Genomic DNA, 19988 nt, shown 5'->3' on the forward strand with positions numbered 1-19988 from the left:
TGGATTTATCGGTGGTGACAGTGTTTCCTAGCCTCAGTGCAGCGGGCTGCTGGGAGGAGGTGCTCTTATTTTCCATGGACTTTACAATGTCCCAGAACTTTTCTGAGTTTGTGCTACAGGATGCAAATTTCTGCTAATGTAGAACGCCACAGGATGTGTTTGTGCTGGTCAAGGGCAGTCAGGTCTGGAGAGAACCAAGGGCTATATCTGTTCCTGGTTCTACATTTTTTAATGGGGCATGCTTATTTAAGATGGTGAGGAAGGCACTTTTAAAGAATAACCAGGCATCCTCTACTGACGGAATGAGGTCAATATCCTTCCACGATACCCGGGCCAGGTTGATTAGAAAGGCCTGCTCGCTGAAATCTTTTAGGGAGCGTTTGACAGTGATGAGGGGTGGTTGTTTGTCCGCAGGCCCATTACGGATGCAGGCAATGAGGCAGTGATCGCTGAGATCTTGGTTGAAAGCAGCAGAGGTGTATTTGGTGGGCAATTTGGTTAGGATGATATCTATGAGGGTGCCCGTGTTTACGGATTTGGGGTTGTACCTGGTGGGTTCATTGATAATTTGTGTGAGATTGAGGGCATCAAGCTTAGATTGTAGGATGGCCGGGGTGTTAAGCATGTCCCAGTTTAGGTCACCTAGCAGCGCGAACTCTGAAGATAGATGGGGGGCAATCAATTCACATATGGTGTCCAGGGCACAGCTGGGGGCAAAATGTGGTCTATAAGCAAGCGGCAACGGTGAGAGACTTGTTTCTGGAAAGGTGGATTTTTAAAAGTAGAAGCTCGAATTGTTTGGGTACAGACCTGGATAGTAAGACAGAACTCTGCAGGCTATCTCTGCAGTAGATTGCAACACCGCCCCCTTTGGCAGTTCTATCTTTTTGGAAAATGTTATAGTTAGGGATGGAAATTTCAGGGTTTTTGGTGGACTTCCTAAGCCAGGATTCAGACACAGCTAGGACATCCTGGTTGGCGGAGGGTGCTAAAGCAGTGAATAAAACAAACTTAGGGAGGAGGCTTCTAATGTTAACATGCATGAAACCAAGGCTTTCACGGTTACAGAAGTCAACAGATGAAAGCACCTGGGGAGTAGGAGTGGAGCTAGGCACTTCAGTGCCTGGATTCATCTCTACATCACCAGAGGAACAGAGGAGGAGTAGGATAAGGTTACGGCTAATGGCTATCAGAACTGGTCGTCTAGTACGTTTGGAACAGGGGGTAAAAGGAGCAGGTTTCTGGGCGCGATAGAATAGATTCAAGGCATAATGTACAGACAAAGCTATGGAATGTATGTAGACGTGATAAGAAATTAACTCTTAAAGACTTAGGCTGTCAGCCCCTGCTGAAAATAGGTTTCAACAGATGCCAATAGGGCCCACAGAAACAGAATTACGTAACATCAAGCTGAATAACTCGGATATCTTATTTAGCCCATGGATCTAGTAATATTGGACGTTTACTTGACCCCTTGACCCCTTGCCCAGTAGTTCAGCTCCTCCGTGGGAGAGGACAGAAACATTTCCCCCAGCTGGTCTCCATGCTGCATATTGCAGTGGCAGCATCGGCTACAAACTTATGTTGTTAAAATAGGCTGGCATGCTAACATCAGAGGCTTGGCTTGTCAGTCATGGGAGTGAGCCATCCCATCTCTCTGTATGCAGCTATTAATCCATAAGATAGCTTCAGAGCAGATGAATGAGCAACATTTCAACATTTCATTTCATTATGGTAGTATCAGAGGGGTGGTGGTGGCACGTGGCGTTCATGGTCGTTGGACGGAGATGCTGTGTTTTGAGTAACATTCCAAAGGACACAAAAGACATTGATCTGAAAGTTTAATACTGTAGCTACTCATCTGCCCTGGTCACACTAGTCACTTTAATAATGTTTACGTACTGTTTTACTCATTTCATATGTACAGTTGAAGTCGGAAGTTTTACATACACTCAGGTTGGAGTCACTAAAACTCGTTTTTCAACCACTCCACAAATTTCTTGTTAACAAACTATAGTTTTGGCAAGTCGGTTAGGACATCTACTTTGTGCATGAAACAAGTAATTTTTCCAACAATTGTTTACTGACAGATTATTTCACTTATAATTCACTGTATCACAATTCCACTGGGTCAGAAGTTTACATACACTAAAATGACTGTGCTTTTAAACAGCTTGGAAAATTCCAGAAAATGATGTCATGGCTTTAGAAGCTTCTGATCGGCTAATTTACATAATTTGAGTCAATTGGAGGTGTACCTGTGGATGTATTTCAAGGCCTACCTTCAAACTCTTTGCTTGACATCATGGGAAAATCTAAAGATATCAGCCAAGTCTGGTTCATCCTTAGGAGCAATTTCCAAACGCCTGAAGGTACCACGTTCATCTGTACAAACAATAGTACGCAAGTATAAACACCATGGGACCATGCAGCTGTCATACCGCTCCGGAAGGAGACGCGTTCTGTCTCCTAGAGATGAACGTACTTTGGTGCGAAAAGTGTAAATCAATCCCAGAACAACAACAAAGAACCTTGTGAAGATGCTGGAGGAAACAGGTACAAAAGTATCTATATCCACAGTAAAACGAGCCCTATATCGACATAACCTGAAAGGCCACTCAGCAAGGAAGAAGCCACTGCTCCAAAACTGCCATAAAAAAGCCAGACTAGGGTTTGCAACTGCACATGGGGACAAAGATCGTACTTTTTGGAGAAATGTCCTCTGGTCTGATGAAACAAAAATAGAATTGTTTGGTCATAATGACCATCATTATGTTTCGAGAAAAAAGGGGGAGGCTTGCAAGCCGAAGAACACCATCCCAACCGGGAAGCACGGGGATGGCAGCATCATGTTGTGGTGGTGCTTTGCTGCAGGAGGGACTGGTGCACTTCACAAAATAGATGGCATCATGAGGCAGGAAAATGATGTGGATATATTGAAGCAACATCTCAAGACATCAGTCAGGAAGTTAAAGCTTGGTCGTAAATGGGTCTTCCAAATGGACAATGACCCCATTCATTCTTCCAAATTTGGACAACAAAGGACAACAAAGTCAAGGTATTGGATTAAGTGTCAGGAATTGTGAAAAACTGAGTTTAAATTCATTTGGCTAAGGTGTATGTAAACTTCCGACTCCAACTGTATATACTGTATTCTACAGTATTGTAGTCAATGCCACTCTGACTTTGCTCGTTCTATTATTTCTTAATTACAATCTTTTACTTTTAGATTTTTGTGTATTGTTTGATATTACTACACTGTTGGAGCTAGGAACACACCAGAATTTCACTACACTTGCAATAACATCTGCTAGATATGTGTATGCGACCAATAACATTTTATTTGATTTGGTTGAACTGAAGATCAAATGAATCTTCCATAAACTTTAAAGATCCATACAGTATCAGGACAAGGTAAGACCCAGATGCAGACCGTGTCGAAGTAACAATGTTTATTACAGCAACAGGGGCAAATGTACAGGACGGCAGGCAGGCTCAGGGTCAGGATAGGCAAGGGTCAAAACAAGGAGGACGAGAAAAGAGAGACTGCGGAAAAGCAGGAGCTGATACAAAAAATGCTGGTTGGACTTGACAAACAAGACGAACTGGCAACAGACAAACAGAGAACACAGGTATAAGTACACTGGGGATAATGGGGAAGATGGGCGACACCTGGAGGGGGGTGGAGACCATCACAAAGACAGGTGAAACAGATCAGGGTGTGACAGAGGTGTCAGATGAATATATGCAGTAGCCAATATTGGGTGTTATCACCGTTCATCTGAAGGGAAGAGGACAGCTTTATTCAGAAACCATACTGAACTGGATGTTCAGGCATTATTTAACCTTATAATATGTGAAACTTAAGTTCCTTTTATACTGAAGTAGTAGAAATCCAAGGTCACTTGAAGTCATTTCTCCAGATTATTCTGCCCATTGCTCATCGTCTTCCACAACACGTCTTGCCAACAGTAGCCACGGGATGTTGAATGGCAGGCGTCAAATCATGCAAAAATCGTATAACAAAATGACTATTATTAAGGACCACCCATTGTTGGTCATCACAGATATGTACTGTAATGGTATGTTATTAACTTCCATTAACACTGGAAGCTAGTGGGGAGGTCTCAAGGAATATTATGTATAATTTTAGTCTGTAGACCATACAGCTGTACGAGTAAGACCCAGAGCTATATAAGGCTTTGGTAAGACCCTACAGATCTGGCAACATGCTAGTTATTTTTTCAAACGGCCATAATAGCATTAGATAATCTATCATCAAGTTATTTAAATTCAAAGTCTTCATTAAAGGCAGGGACTATGGCCTTGTGTGGGGGAATTCATTTTTCTAACGTTGCCATGGGGTCAGGGATATTGATAGCTCTGTGATTCATTACTAGTTCTAAATAAAAAACAATCTAGCTGTGACGCACAGAGACAATGCTCATACTCAACATAGCTGGGATTGTTCCTTGTCCTTGGGGGACCATTGAGGATTGGTGGAGATGGTAGCGATAGCGAGGCCCCAGATACACATATGGGAGAACTGCTGATAAGCCAGTTTCACACAGGCTTAGTCATTCTGTGTTATCTCTACAGCAAGTGTACATTTTGTATGAAATATAAAATTGCATTTCTGGGATGTTGGGATTGAACAATTGCACAGATTTTCCGCAGCGAGCGTGGGGGGAATGTGGGGGGAACATGTACTGCCATGATAAACTGATAAATCAGGTGTGACTATAGTCTGTGTTTCTTTCTACCACCTCTAAATTTGGGGGGATAATATGGTTCAAATACAATATGAATTTATGACACTCTAAATGAAGTTTGGTAAACAACAGTGGAATGGGACATTCCATTAATTTCCGTTTGTTGGGGTGACATGCTGTAGTAACCAGGATCGAACGCTCACCTAGATAGATGACTTTTGAACCCCCCCCACCCCTTCTTTTTCTCCTTGGTAGATTCCTCAAGGGGGGACAAGAAGGAGAGTAAGTGTCCAACCCCGGGCTGCGACGGGACAGGCCACGTCACGGGTCTCTACCCCCACCACAGGAGCCTGTCAGGCTGCCCCCACAAGGACAGGGTACCACCAGAAAGTAAGTCCTGCACACTACATTCTGTACTGACTGTGCTTGGGGGCATTTAGACTGTTTATTGCCCTCCCGTAGTGCAATGTAGAACAACCTCTTTCTCATTTTCTTTTGAGTTTCTGTGTACCTCTTTTCCACTAAATGCCCTGCCATGGTTTTTGTTTGGTTGACACGTGAGGTCATCCTCCGATCAGCACGGGGATGCTCTCTCTTTCTTTGCGTTCACCCTGCTTGATCGATGTCCATGCCTGCATGCAAAGTGATGTCTCCTCTATAGATTTTATACATAAAAGCATTCACATCTCTTTGTGAAACTACTTATTTTTACCAGACGTACCTCTATTCCTGCTTCTGTAAAGGAAACATATACTTAAGCAATAAGGCACGAGGAGGTGTGGTATATGGCCAATATACCACGGCTAAGGGCTGTTCTTACGCACAATGCAACAATAACGGCCATATACCACAAACCCCCGAGGTGCCTTATTGCTATGATAAACTGGTTATCAACGTAATTAGAGCAGTAAACAGAAATGTTTTTTCATACCTATGGTATACGGTCTGATATACCACGGCTGTCAGCTAATCAGCATTCAGGGCTCGAACCACCCAGTTTATAATATGTCATATGTAACATTAAATATCACACCAAATGTCTGCCTAGATACCATTTTCAATTCTTATGGATCAGTCCATCAAGATGCTTCAGAATGACTAACAACACGCCGACTACCTTTGAATGCTGCTTGATTCAATCCATTATTTTTCTGCTGCTTGCATGGGCATCAACACGACAGTTGACCGTAACGGTGCATGACAATTTTTCTGCTCACTAACAATTTATAATTGGACAATAACCACTGACTCTGGGTGCTCCTAACCCCTCGCTGTCTCTCTCACCTCTCCCTGTCTGTCCTAAGTTCTTGCAATGTATGAAAATGTTCTAAAGTGCCCTACTCCTGGCTGCTCGGGGCGTGGCCATGTCAATAGCAACAGGAACTCCCACCGCAGGTGAGTGGCTGGCAACCAGCAGGGCATGCACTGGGAGAGAAAATAAGAAATCAAATAATGGAATAGCTACATTTATAGTCTGATCTCTTTGTTCAGGAAGTAAGAGAGAGAGAGAGAGAGAGAGAGAAGAGGAGTATGTGGGGTTGTCATAGTCACTGGCTAACAGTGTATCTCAGGGTCAGGAATCTATTGTTTGTAGCTAGGTGTGTTTAGAGGCTGAGCCACGGCCTCCCAGTAGAGCAGCGCAAAGCCTGGAGGACGCTAAGATGAGTACATTCTGTATACTGCGCCACTCAAACATACACCTATACTTAATGTATATACTGTACACCATGGACACCCCTTCAAATACAAAAGTATGTGGACACCCCTTCAAATTAGTGGATTCGGCTATTTCAGCCACACCCGTTGCTGACAGGTATATAAAATTGAGCACACCGCCATGCAATCTCCATAGACAAACATTGGCAGTAGAGTGGCCTTACTGAAGAGCTCAGTGAGTTTCAACGTGGCACCGTCATAGGATGTCACCTTTCCAACAAGTTAGTTAGTCAATGTTCTGTACATACTGTATATAGGTACCCAGACAATAACACACACGATGCATACACTATGAATACACGATACACACACACACCTCCCTCACCATCCCCAGTTGCTGGAGGCAATGTTATATAGAACACGTCCTTTGGGACTGGCACGCACACTGTGTAGTCATTAGTAGTGTTGGGGAGCAGTGCATAGCAAGACGTAAGAAAAAAGAGAGAATTCTGTACATGTGTCTCTCATTTCTCTCCTCCTCGCTGTTGTCATGGAAACTCGATGATACTGACAGCAGTCCTGTCAGTTTGTCACACAGTCCTCGCCACTTTGAAATCCGCATGTGTCTGTATGTGAGTGTGTGTGTGTTCTGGGGCTGGCTGTATCAATGTTTTATTTATGGCATGGATATGAAACTATTAGGAGAGTCCCAGAGACCACATTCATCTCTCACACAAAAGCAGTGCTGGTGTGTATGTGAGAGTGACTGGTTTATATGTGAGTGACTGGTTTATATGTGAGAGTGACTGGTTTATATGTGAGAGTGACTGGTTTATATGTGAGAGTGATTGGTTTATATGTGAGAGTGACTGGTTTATATGTGAGAGTGACTGGTTTATATGTGAGAGTGACTGGTTTGTATGTGAGAGTGACTGGTTTATATGTGAGAGTGACTGGTTTGTATGTGAGAGTGACTGGTTTATATGTGAGAGTGACTGGTTTATATGTGAGAGTGACTGGTTTGTATGTGAGAGTGACTGGTTTATATGTGCGAGTGACTGGTTTGTATGTGAGAGTGACTGGTTTGTATGTGAGAGTGACTGGTTTATATGTGAGAATGACTGGTTTGTATATGAGAGTGACTGGTTTGTATGTGAGAGTGACTGGTTTGTATGTGAGAGCAACTGGTTTGTATGTGAGAGTGATTGGTTTGTATGTAAGAGTGACTGGTTTGTATGTGAGAGTGACTGGTTTGTCTGTAAGAGTGACTGGTTTGTATGTGAGAGTAACTGGTTTGTATGTGAGAGTGACTGGTTTGTCTGTAAGAGTGACTGGTTTGTATGTGAGAGTGACTGGTTTGTATGTGTATAAAGAGGCATCGTATAAGGTGCAAATGCGAGGGAGAATAAAATGAGGAGGAGAAAGCAAGAGGTGGAGAGGGGGTAGAGGTGAGAGGAGGTAAGGGGGAGAGGGGGGAGTGTATGAGAGATGGAGAGGGGGTAGAGAGGAGGAGAGGTGAGAGGGGGTAGAGGAGGAGGAGAGGGCAAAGGGGGTAGAGGAGGAGGAGGAGAAGGCAGAGGGGGTAGAGGCAGAAAGGGGTTATAGGAGGAGAGGGAAGAGGGGAAGGTGCGGATAGGAGGAGAAGGGGTAGAGGATGTGAGGAGGAGAGGGGAGAGGTGTGGAGAGGAGAGGAGTAGAGAAGGAGAGTGGAACTCGTGTAGAGGAGGAGAGGACGAGAGGAGAGAGTGGGAGAGGAGGAGAGGACGACAGGGGAAGGCATGTAGAGGAGGTGAGGAGGAGAGAAGGGAGTACAGTAGCTGACATGGTGGTTAATCAGTTCTCCCCACTGAGCCTACCCAGAATCCTCTGAAAGGACTGCAGTATCTAGCTGAGGGGATCTCTCTGAAGCTCAGCAGCCCCTCATGCCCAGGCAGCCAATAATATGTATCTGCAAAGCTCCGGCTTTGCAATAAAGAACTAGGCCATAGGAAATACATAATTCATACGTGGGGCTCCATTTTATAGCTTAAAATGTGCAATTCTGTTTAAATCAAAGCCAAATTTAGTTGATTGATTGGATGTGTCTGTTATCGGAGAGGCAGACTGTAGGCACGCTTGTGTGTGTGAGTGTGTGTGTGTGTGTGTGTGTGTGTGTGTGTGTGTGTGTGTGTGTGTGTGTGTGTGTGTGTGTGTGTGTGTGCGTGTGTGTGTGCATGTGTGTGTGAGTGTGTTCTGGCTAATTAGGCCTCACTCCATTGTGTGAATGCTGTTGCAGTCTCTCGGGGTGCCCCATCGCCGCTGCAGAGAAGATGGTTAAAGTCCAGGAGAAGCACATCCCATGTGACGGGGGCCCCAAGTCCAGCCAGGCTTCAGATCGTGTGCTGAGGTACTCACTCACACCCTCATCACATGACCACCACTCCCCCAGCCTCCCCGCTCATCCCAGTGCATTCCTGTAGCCGTGAATGTAACCTCTGACCTCCATCACTCTCTCTGCTTTCAAATCCTACTTCATATAGATGTAGAAAGAACAATAGAATGCCTACCGTAGCAGCGCTTATGATTCATGCTCTTACAAATTAAGTCCCCCTAGTGGTTCAGTGAGGACGTACACCATGCAGTCAGACAGTCAGACCGCTCTCACCGCGTGTACACAAACACGCCCCCCCCTGTCCATGGTTATCTTCCAGGCCAATGTGCTTTGTGAAACAGCTGGAGATCCCACAGTACGGTTACAAAAATAACGTGTCCACCAGCACGCCGCGCTCCAACCTGGCCAAGGAGCTGGAGAAGTACTCCAAGACCAGCTTCGACTACGGCCAAGGCTACGACAGCCAGCACCACGTCTACAGCAGGGGGAAGACAGGCCTGGCCCCCAAGGCCCACGGACGGGACACAGACACCTCAACCAAGGGATATGATGGTAGGAAACGACTGCTTGTGCACTCTGATGCACGCACGCACGCATGTTGGCACACACGAACGCACACACACACGAATGCACACACACACGAACGCACACACACACGAACGCACACACACACACGAACGCACACACACACACATTATTCCCAGATTCTAGATCTGTGCTTTGACAATGTTGTAAATATGTTGAACAAGTGATAGACTGTACAGAAGCTCTACTCGACACATATACAACATAGGTGAACTATTGAAATACATATGCATGTCTAAAACCAATGTTTTTACTTCCATCAATTTGATTTTGCATAGTTCACAATTAGAGAGAACAACCCCAATCTGGATTGGAGATGAACATAGAACACAACCCATTTCTTTGATTCATTTTGGACCTGCTGGTCGGAAGGTTTTTGTCTCAGCTCCCTGTAATGTGGATGCGTTCAGGGCTTCTGCGTTCCCCGCTCGCTCACACACTCTGCTGCCTGCAAGCCCTTACTGCCAAGACCATATTCACACCACTCCCATCCCTCTTGCTTGCGCTCTCTCTCTCTCCCTCTAGCTCTCTCCTCGTGCTCTCCATCTCTGTCGCCCTCTCCTCTTTCTCCAACCAAGAGCACAATCATTTGCTCTCACACAGCATTCACCATGGAGCAAACCTTCCATTGAAAGACTTCCCTGTAGGTGTTAGTAATTATCTATCTATCTATCTATCTATCTATCTATCTATCTATCTATCTATCTATCTATCTATCTATCTATCTATCTATCTATCTATCTATCTATCTATCTATCTATCTATCTATCTATCTATCTATCTATCTATCTATCTGTCTGTCTGTCTGTCTGTCTGTCTGTCTGTCTGTCTGTCTGTCTGTCTGTCTGTCTGTCTGTCTGTCTGTCTGTCTGTCTGTCTGTCTGTCTGTCTGTCTGTCTGTCTGTCTGTCTGTCTGTCTGTCTGTCTGTCTGTCTGTCTATCCTCTAAATGTATATGTCATGTCTTTCTATACATCTCCATTTCAATATTTCATATTGTTCTTTTTTGGGTGTAAAATCTGGCCTTCTGCTTCGGTATCATTATTGTCTGTTACTGTATACATGTTCTGTATGTGTGTTCTGTATACATATTCTGTATGAGTGTTCTGTATACTTGTTCTATATGAGTGTCTGTACATGTATAATGTATTGTCCTTCATGTGTGTTCCGTATGTTGTGTTCCGTATGTTGTGTTCTTTATGTTGTGTTCTGTATGTTGTGTTCCGTATGTTGTGTTCCGTATGTTGTGTTCCGTATGTTGTGTTCCGTATGTTGTGTTCCGTATGTGGTGTTCCGTATGTTGTGTTCCGTATGTTGTGTTCCGTATGTGGTGTTCCGTATGTGGTGTTCCGTATGTTGTGGTCTGAATGTTGTGTTCTTTATGTTGTGTTCCGTATGTGGTGTTCCGTATGTTGTGTTCCGTATGTTGTGTTCCTTATGTTGTGTTCCGTATGTTGTGTTCCGTATGTTGTGTTCCGTATGTGGTGTTCCGTATGTTGTGTTCCGTATGTTGTGTTCCGTATGTTGTGTTCCGTATGTTGTGTTCCGTATGTGGTGTTCCGTATGTTGTGTTCCGTATGTGGTGTTCCGTATGTTGTGTTCCGTATGTTGTGTTCCGTATGTTGTGTTCCGTATGTTGTGTTCCGTATGTTGTGTTCCGTATGTTGTGTTCGTATGTTGTGTTCTGTATGTTGTGTTCTTTATGTTGTGTTCCGTATGTTGTGTTCCGTATGTTGTGTTCCGTATGTTGTGTTCCGTATGTTGTGTTCTTTACGTTGTGTTCCGTATGTTGTGTTAAGTATGTTGTGTTCCGTATGTTGTGTTCCGTATGTTGTGTTCCGTATGTTGTGTTCCGTATGTTGTGTTCTGTATGTTGTGTTCTTTATGTTGTGTTCCGTATGTTGTGTTAAGTATGTATGTGTATGAATTGTCCACTGTACTCCCTCCCTGCAGCCAAGCACTACTGTAAGAGCCCAGCCAGCAGCACGACTAGCAGCTACGCTCCCAGCAGCACGACGAGCAGATACGCTCCCAGCAGCACGACGAGCAGATACGCTCCCAGCAGCAGCAGTCTAAGCTGCGGAGGGGAGGAGGAGGGGCGGCAGCAGCGCCAGCAGCACCTGCAGTAAGAGCAGCTTCGACTACACACAGGACACGGAGGCTGCTCACATGGCCGCCACAGCCATCCTCAACCTGTCCACGCGCTGCAGGGAGATGCCCCACGGCCTGGGAGGCAAACCCCAGGACCTCCTCTCCCAGGTAGGGAGGGCTACAGCCCAGACTCATCCTCACCCACACTCCCCAGCAGGTCTCGGGCGCTGCGTTGCTGTCTGTCACGCTCTCTCTCTGTTAACCACACCTTCTCTCTCGCTACCACACCTCTCTATCGCTCTCTCTACCGCACTCTCTCTCTCTCTACCACACCTCTCTATCTCTCGCTCTACCACACCTCTCTCTCTGTTAACCACACCTTCTCTCTCTCTACCGCACCTCTCTCTCTCTCTACCGCACCTCTCTCTCTCTCTACCACACCTCTCTATCTCTCTCTCTACCGCACCTCTCTCTCTCTCTCTCTATTCCACACCTTCTCTCTCTCTACCACACCTCTCTATCTCTCTCTCTACCGCACCTCTCTCTCTCTCTACCACACCTTCTCTCTCTCGCTCCCTACCACACCTCTCTATCTCTCTCTCTCGCTCCCTACCACACCTCTCTATCTCGCTCCCTACCACCTCTCTATCTCTTTCTCTCTATTCCACACCTTCTCTCTCTCTACCACGCCTCTCTCTCTCTCTCTCTCTCTCTCTCTGTCAGCCACACCTTCTCTCTCTACCACACCTTCTCTCTCTACCACACCTCTCTCTCTACTATATCTTCTCTCCCTCCCTCTCTCTCTCTCTCTCTCTCTGCACCTCTCTTCCCTTCTCTCTCTCCGTCTCTCTGCCCTTCTTTCTCTCACTCTCTAGCTCTCTCCAACCCTATCCCTTTGTCTATTTCTTTCCCCTATCTTTCATGCTTTCTTTAATGTTATTTCAATCTATCAGACTACACGTGTATTATATCTCCTATACAATAAGGATATTATCTCTTCCCTACTGTCACCCTGAGTCAGTTCAAGTGAAAAGTGGGCCCTTGTCTGATCCAGTCAGCAATGAGTCAGAGCCCTCATCCACAAGGCTAGGTGTCAGATGCCTTTCTATGCCACTTGATTTAGGCATTGCTGCTTTGCTGATCACAGAATAATGCAGTCTGGCCTAGCATCCTGTGATTATGTGTCCCATTCATTACACCGTGGAGGGCCAGGCACAGCCATGAGAGCAGTACAGCATCTGAGGCTGTGGGAGAAAGATATGCATTGTGGGCACGATGGAGTGGAGCCCTTGGCTTTTTCAGACAGCCTGTAATGGATCAATGAGCATTTCAGTTGCTCTCTCTCTCTCTCTCTCTCTCTCTCTCTCTCTCTCTCTCTCTCTCTCTTGCTCTCTTACCCATGTCTCTCTCTTGTGATCATACCCCTTTGTGGAGGCGACAGTGAGAGTGACCTCTCTGTGAGGACATGGTCTTGACTGTGGCAATCCGTCTCTGTGTGAACCATCACCATCATCCTCATCATCATCACCAGCATCATCATCGCCATCATCACCATTATCATCACTAGAGCGTCGCGGGGATATTCCATGTTCTGCACATTAATTTCATCTCCACGACAGTGTGGGCAGCAGAGTGGGCCAAGAAGGAGGAAAAATGTGTCTCCGTGTCACCCTCTGTCTCTCTGCTTTGTCCCTCTCTCAACCCTCTCTGTCTCAATGCTTTGTCTCTCTCTCAACCTTCTCTCTGTTTATGCTTTGTCTCTCTGTCAACCCTCTCTCCGTCTCTCTGCTTTGTCTCTCTCTCTCTCAACTCTCTCTCAGTATCTCTGCATTGTCTCTCTCTCAACCTCCTCTCTGTCTCTCTGCTTTGTCTCTCTCTCAACCCTCTCTCTGCTTTGTCTCTCTGCTTTGTCTCTCTGCTTTGTCAATCTCTCAACCTTCTCTATGTCTCTCTGCTTTGTCTCCCTCTCAACCCTCTCTCTGTCTCTCTGCTTTGTCTCTCTCTCATCCCTCTCTCTGCTTTGCCAATCTCTCAACCTTCTCTCTGTCTCTCTGCTTTGTCTCTTTCTCATCCCTCTCTCTGCTTTGCCAATCTCTCAACCTTCTCTCTGTCTCTCTGCTTTGTCTCGCTCTCATCCCTCTCTCTGTCTCTCTGCTTTGTCAATCTCTCAACCTTCTCTATGTCTCTCTGCTTTGTCTCCCTCTCACCCCTCTCTCTGTCTCCCTGCTTTGTCAATCTCTCAACCCTCTCTCTGTATCTCTTGTCTCAACTGTCTCTCTGTCTCTCTGCTTTGTCTCTCTCTCAAACCTCTTTCTGTCTCTCTGCATTTTCAATCTCTCAACATTCTCTGTGTCTCTCTACTTTGTCAATCTCTCAACCTTCTCTCTGTCTCTCTGCTTTGCATTTCTCGCAACCTTCTCTCCGTTTCTGCTTTGTCTCTCTCTCAACTCTCTCTCTGTCTCTCTGCTTTGTCTCTCTGTCAACCCTCTCTCCGTCTCTCTGTTTTGCCCCCTCGAAACCCTCTCTCTGTCTCTGCTTTGTCTCTCAATCTCAACTCTCTCTCTGTCTCTCTGCTATATCTCTCTCTTAACCATCTCTCTGTCTCTGCTTTGTCTCACTGCTTTGTCTCTCCCTCAACCCTCGCTCTGTCTCTCTCCTTTGTCTCTCTCTCTAAACCTTCTCTCTGTCTCTCTGCTTTGTCTCTCTCTCAAACCTCTCTTTGTCTCTCTGCTTTTTCAATTTCTCAAGGCTCTTACTGTCTCTCTGCTTTGTCTCCCTCTCCTAACCCTCTCTCTGTCTCTCTGCATTTTCAATCTCTCAACCTTCTCTGTGTCTCTGCTTTGTCAATCTCTCAACCTTCTCTCTGTCTCTCTGCATTGTCTTTCTCGCAACCTTCTCTCCGTTTCTGCTTCATCTCTCTCTCAACACTCTCTCTGTCTCTCTGCTTTGTCTCTCTCTCACATCTCTCTCTGTCTCTCTGCTTTGTCTCTCAACTCTCTGTCTCTGCTTTGTCTCTATCTCAACTCTCTCTCTGTCTCTCTGCTTTCTCTTTCTCTCAACTCTCTCTCTGTCTCTGTGCTTTGTCTCTATGTCAACCCTCTCTCCGTCTCTCTGTTTTGCCCCCCTCGAAACCCTCTCTCTGTCTCTGTGCTTTGTCTCTATGTCAACCCTCTCTCCGTCTCTCTGTTTTGCCCCCCTCGAAACCCTCTCTCTGTCTCTGTGCTTTGTCTCTATGTCAACCCTCTCTCCGTCTCTCTGTTTTGCCCCCCTCGAAACCCTCTCTCTGTCTCTGCTTTGTTTCTCTCTCTCTAAACTCTCTCTCAGTCTCTCTGCTTTATCTCTCTCTTAACCATCTATCTGCCTCTGCTTTGTCTCAGTGCTTTGTCCCTCTCAACACTCCCTCTATCTCTCTGTGTTGTCTCTCTCTCAACTCTCTCTCTGTCTCTCTGCTTTGACTCTCTCTCAAACCTCTCTCTGTCTCTCTGCTTTGACTCTCTCTCAAACTTCTCTCTGTCTCTCTGCTTTGTCTCTCTCTCAACCCTCTCTCCGTCTCTCTGTTTTGCCCCCCTCGAAACCCTCTCTCTGTCTCTGCTTTGTCTCTCTCTCTCTCAACTCTCTCTCTGTCTCTCTGCTTTATCTCTCTCTAAACAATCTCTCTGCCTCTGCTTTGTCTCACTGCTTTGTCTCTCTCTCAACCCTCTCTCTGTCTCTCTTCTTTGTCTCTCTCACAAACCTCTCTCTGTCACTCTGCTTTGTCTCCCTCTCAACCCTCGCTCTATCTCTCTCCTTTGTCTCTCTCTCTAAACCTTCTCTCTGTCTCTCTGCTTTGACTCTCTCAACCCTCTCTCTGTCTCTCTGCTTTGTCTCTCTCTCAACCTTTTCTCTGTTTATGCTTTGTCTCCCTCCCAACCCTCTCTCCGTCTCTCTGCTTTCTCTCTCTCACTCTCTCTCAGTTTCTCTGCTTTGTCTCTATCTCAACTGTCTCTCTGTCTCTCTGCTTTGTCTCTCTCAACCCTCTCTCTGCTTTGTCTCTCTGCTTTGTCTCTCTCTCAAACCTCTTTCTGTCTCTCTGCTTTTTCAATCTCTCAACATTCTTTCTGTCTCTCTGCTTTGTCTCTCTGCTTTGTCAATTTCTCAAACTTATCTCTGTCTCTCTGCTTTGTCTCTCTCTCAACCCTCCCTCTGTCTCTCTGCTTTGTCCCTCTATCTCTTAACCCTCTCTCTGTCTCTCTGCTTTTTCAATCTCTCAAGCCTCTTTCTGTCTCTGCTTTGTCTCTCTCTCAAACCTCTCTCTGTCTCTCTGCTTTGTCTCTTTCTCAATCCTCTCTCCCTCTCTCTGCTTTGTCTTTCTCACAACCTTCTCTCCGTTTCTGCTTTATCTCTCTCTCAACCCTCTCTCTGTCTCTCTGCTTTGTCTCTCTCTCACATCTCGCTCTATGTCTCTCTGCTTTGTCTCTCTCTCAACTCTCTCTCTGCTTTGTCTCTATCTCAACCCTCTCTCCGTCTCTCTGTTTTGGCCCCTCGAAACCCTCTCTCTGTCTCTGCTTTGTCTCTCTCTCTCTCAACTCTCTCTCTGTCTCTCTGCTTTGTCTCTCTCTCAAACCTCTCTCTGTCTCTCTGCTTTTTCAATCTCTCAAGCCTCTTTCTATATCTCTGCTTTGTCTCTCTCTCAACCCTTCTCTCTGTCTCTGCTTTGTCTCTCTCTCAACCCTCTCTCTCTCTCTGCTTTGTCTCTCTCTCACATCTCTCTCTATGTCTCTCTGCTTTGTCTCTCTCTCTCAACTCTCTCTCTGTCTCTACTTTGTCTCTTTCTCAACTCTCTCTCTCTCTGTCTCTCTGCTTTGTCTCTCTCTCAACTCTCTCTCTGTCTCTGTGCTTTGTCTCTATGTCAAAACTCTCTCCGTCTCTCTGTTTTGCCCCCCTCGAAACCCTCTCTCTGTCTCTGCTTTGTCTCTCTCTCTAAACTCTCTCTCTGTTTTATCTCTCTCTTAACCTCTATGGGCTAGGTGGGACCTACTCAACAGCCAGTTGAATCCTGTGGCGCGTTATTCAAATCCTTAGATATGCTATTACTTCAATTTTTCAAAAATATGACTATTTTACACCATTTTAAAGATAAGACTCTCGTTAATCTAACCACACTGTCCGATTTCAAAAGGCTTTACAACGAAAGCAAAACATTAGATTATGTCAGCAGAGTACCGAGCCAGAAATAATCAGACACCCATTTTTCAAGCTAGCATATAATGTCACATAAACCCAAACCACAGCTAAATGTAGCACTAACCTTTGATGAGCTTCATCAGATGACAACCCTAGGACATTATGTTATACAATAAATGCATGTTTTGTTCAATCAAGTTCATATTTATATCAAAAACCAGCTTTTTACATTAGCATGTGACTAGCATGTGACTAGCATTCCCACCGAACACTGCCGGTGAATTGACTAAATTACTCACGATAAACGTTCACAAAAAGCATAACAATTATTTTAAGAATTATAGATACAGAATTCCTCTATGCACTCGATATGTCCGATTTTAAAATAGCTTTTCGGTGAAAGCACATTTTGCAATATTCTCAGTAGATAGCCCGGCATCACAGGGTTAGCTATTTAGACACCCAGCAGGTTTAGCACTCACCAAAGTCAGATTTACTATAAGAAAAATGTTCTTACCTTTGTTGTCTTCGTCAGAATGCACTCCCAGGACTTCTACTTCAATAACAAATGTTGGTTTGGTCCAAAATAATCCATCGTTATATCCAAACAGCAGCGTTTTGTTCAGTGCGTTCTAGACACTATCCTAAAGGCTAAATAAGGGTGACGAGCAGGGCGCAATTACGTGACAAAAGAATTCTAAATATTCCATTACTGTACTTCGAAGCATGTCAACCGCTGTTTAAAATCCATTTTTATGCCATTTTTCTCATAAAAAAGCGATAATATTCTGACCGGGAATCTGCGTTTAGATAAACAGACAAAGGAAAAGAAACCATTCGGTCGAAGCGGGCACGCGCCTAAGCCCATAGTACTCTGAGTGGCCACTTGCCAAAAGCGATAAAGTGTTTCAGCCAGAGCCTGCCTCGATATCGTTCAACGTTTTCCCGGGCTCTGAGACCCTATGGAAGACGTAGGAAGTGTCACGTTATTGCACAGATCCTGAGTCTTCAATAAAAAGAGCCAAGATGAAACACTACTTCTCAGACAGGCCACTTCCTGCTTGAAATCTTCTCAGGTTATAGGAGTTCTGTTATACTCACAGACACCATTCAAACAGTTTTAGAAACGTTAGGGTGTTTTCTATCCAAAGCCAATAATTATATGCATATTCTAGTTACTGGGCAGGAGTAGTAACCAGATTAAATCGGGTACGTTTTTTATCCAGCCGTGCAAATACTGCCCCCTATCCCCAACAGGTTAACCATCTATCTGCCTCTGCTTTGTCTCAGTGCTTTGTCCCTCTCAACACTCCCTCTATCTCTCTGTGTTGTCTCTTTCTCAATCCTCTCTCTGTCTCTCTGCTTTGACTCTCTCTCAAACCTCTCTCTGTCTCTCTGCTTTGTCTACTCTCAAACCTCTCTCTGTATCTCTGCTTTTTCAATCTCTCAAGCCTCTCTCTGTCTCTCTGCTTTGTCTCTCACATCTCGCTCTATGTCTCTCTGCTTTGTCTCTCTCTCAACTCTCTCTCTGCTTTGTCTCTATCTCAACCCTCTCTCCATCTCTCTGTTTTGCCTCCCTCGAAACCCTCTCTCTGTCTCTACTTTGTCTCTCTCAACTCTCTCTCTGTCTCTCTGCTTTGTCTCTTTCTCAACCCTCTCTCTTTCTCTCTACTTTGTCTCTCTCAACACTCTATCCGTCTCTCTGCTTTGTCTCTCTCTCCACCCTCTCTCAACTCTCTCTCTGCTTTGTCTCTCTCTCAAACCTCTCTCTGTATCTCTGCTTTTTCAATCTCTCAAGGCTCTTTCTGTTTCTCTGCTTTGTCTCTCTCTCTCAACTCTCCGTCTCTCTGCTTTGTCTCTCTCACACATCTCTATGTCTCTCTGCTTTGTCTCTCTCTCAACTCTCTCTGCTTTGTCTCTATGTCAACCCTCTCTCCGTCTCTCTGTTTTGCCCCCCTCGAAACCCTCTCTCTGTCTCTGTGCTTTGTCTCTATGTCAACCCTCTCTCCGTCTCTCTGTTTTGCCCCCCTCGAAACCCTCTCTCTGTCTCTGTGCTTTGTCTCTATGTCAACCCTCTCTCCGTCTCTCTGTTTTGCCCCCCTCGAAACCCTCTCTCTGTCTCTGCTTTGTTTCTCTCTCTCTAAACTCTCTCTCAGTCTCTCTGCTTTATCTCTCTCTTAACCATCTATCTGCCTCTGCTTTGTCTCAGTGCTTTGTCCCTCTCAACACTCCCTCTATCTCTCTGTGTTGTCTCTCTCTCAACTCTCTCTCTGTCTCTCTGCTTTGACTCTCTCTCAAACCTCTCTCTGTCTCTCTGCTTTGACTCTCTCTCAAACTTCTCTCTGTCTCTCTGCTTTGTCTCTCTCTCAACCCTCTCTCCGTCTCTCTGTTTTGCCCCCCTCGAAACCCTCTCTCTGTCTCTGCTTTGTCTCTCTCTCTCTCAACTCTCTCTCTGTCTCTCTGCTTTATCTCTCTCTAAACAATCTCTCTGCCTCTGCTTTGTCTCACTGCTTTGTCTCTCTCTCAACACTCTCTCTGTCTCTCTTCTTTGTCTCTCTCACAAACCTCTCTCTGTCACTCTGCTTTGTCTCCCTCTCAACCCTCGCTCTATCTCTCTCCTTTGTCTCTCTCTCTAAACCTTCTCTCTGTCTCTCTGCTTTGACTCTCTCAACCCTCTCTCTGTCTCTCAGCTTTGTCTCTCTCTCAACCTTTTCTCTGTTTATGCTTTGTCTCCCTCCCAACCCTCTCTCCGTCTCTCTGCTTTCTCTCTCTCACTCTCTCAGTTTCTCTGCTTTGTCTCTATCTCAACTGTCTCTCTGCTTTGTCTCTCTCAACCCTCTCTCTGCTTTGTCTCTGCTTTGTCTCTCTCTCAAACCTCTTTCTGTCTCTCTGCTTTTTCAATCTCTCAACATTCTTTCTGTCTCTCTGCTTTGTCTCTCTGCTTTGTCAATTTCTCAAACTTATCTCTGTCTCTCTGCTTTGTCTCTCTCTCAACCCTCCCTCTGTCTCTCTGCTTTGTCCCTCTATCTCTTAACCCTCTCTCTGTCTCTCTGCTTTTTCAATCTCTCAAGCCTCTTTCTGTCTCTGCTTTGTCTCTTTCTCAAACCTCTCTCTGTCTCTCTGCTTTGTCTCTTTCTCAATCCTCTCTCCCTCTCTCTGCTTTGTCTTTCTCACAACCTTCTCTCCGTTTCTGCTTTATCTCTCTCTCAACCCTCTCTCTGTCTCTCTGCTTTGTCTCTCTCTCACATCTCGCTCTCTGTCTCTCTGCTTTGTCTCTCTCTCACATCTCGCTCTATGTCTCTCTGCTTTGTCTCTCTCTCAACTCTCTCTCTGCTTTGTCTCTATCTCAACCCTCTCTCCGTCTCTCTGTTTTGGCCCCTCGAAACCCTCTCTCTGTCTCTGCTTTGTCTC

The 19988-nt window shown here is 45.4% G+C and overlaps 1 pseudogene; it reads left to right on the forward strand.

Moving 5' to 3' along the window:
* Positions 1-19988, forward strand: part of LOC106608144 (myelin transcription factor 1-like protein) — a 286795-nt pseudogene that overhangs the window by 181521 nt on the left and 85286 nt on the right.

The sequence above is a fragment of the Salmo salar genome, chromosome ssa06, assembly GCF_905237065.1.
Source record: "Salmo salar chromosome ssa06, Ssal_v3.1, whole genome shotgun sequence".
Classification (NCBI taxonomy): domain Eukaryota; kingdom Metazoa; phylum Chordata; class Actinopteri; order Salmoniformes; family Salmonidae; genus Salmo; species Salmo salar.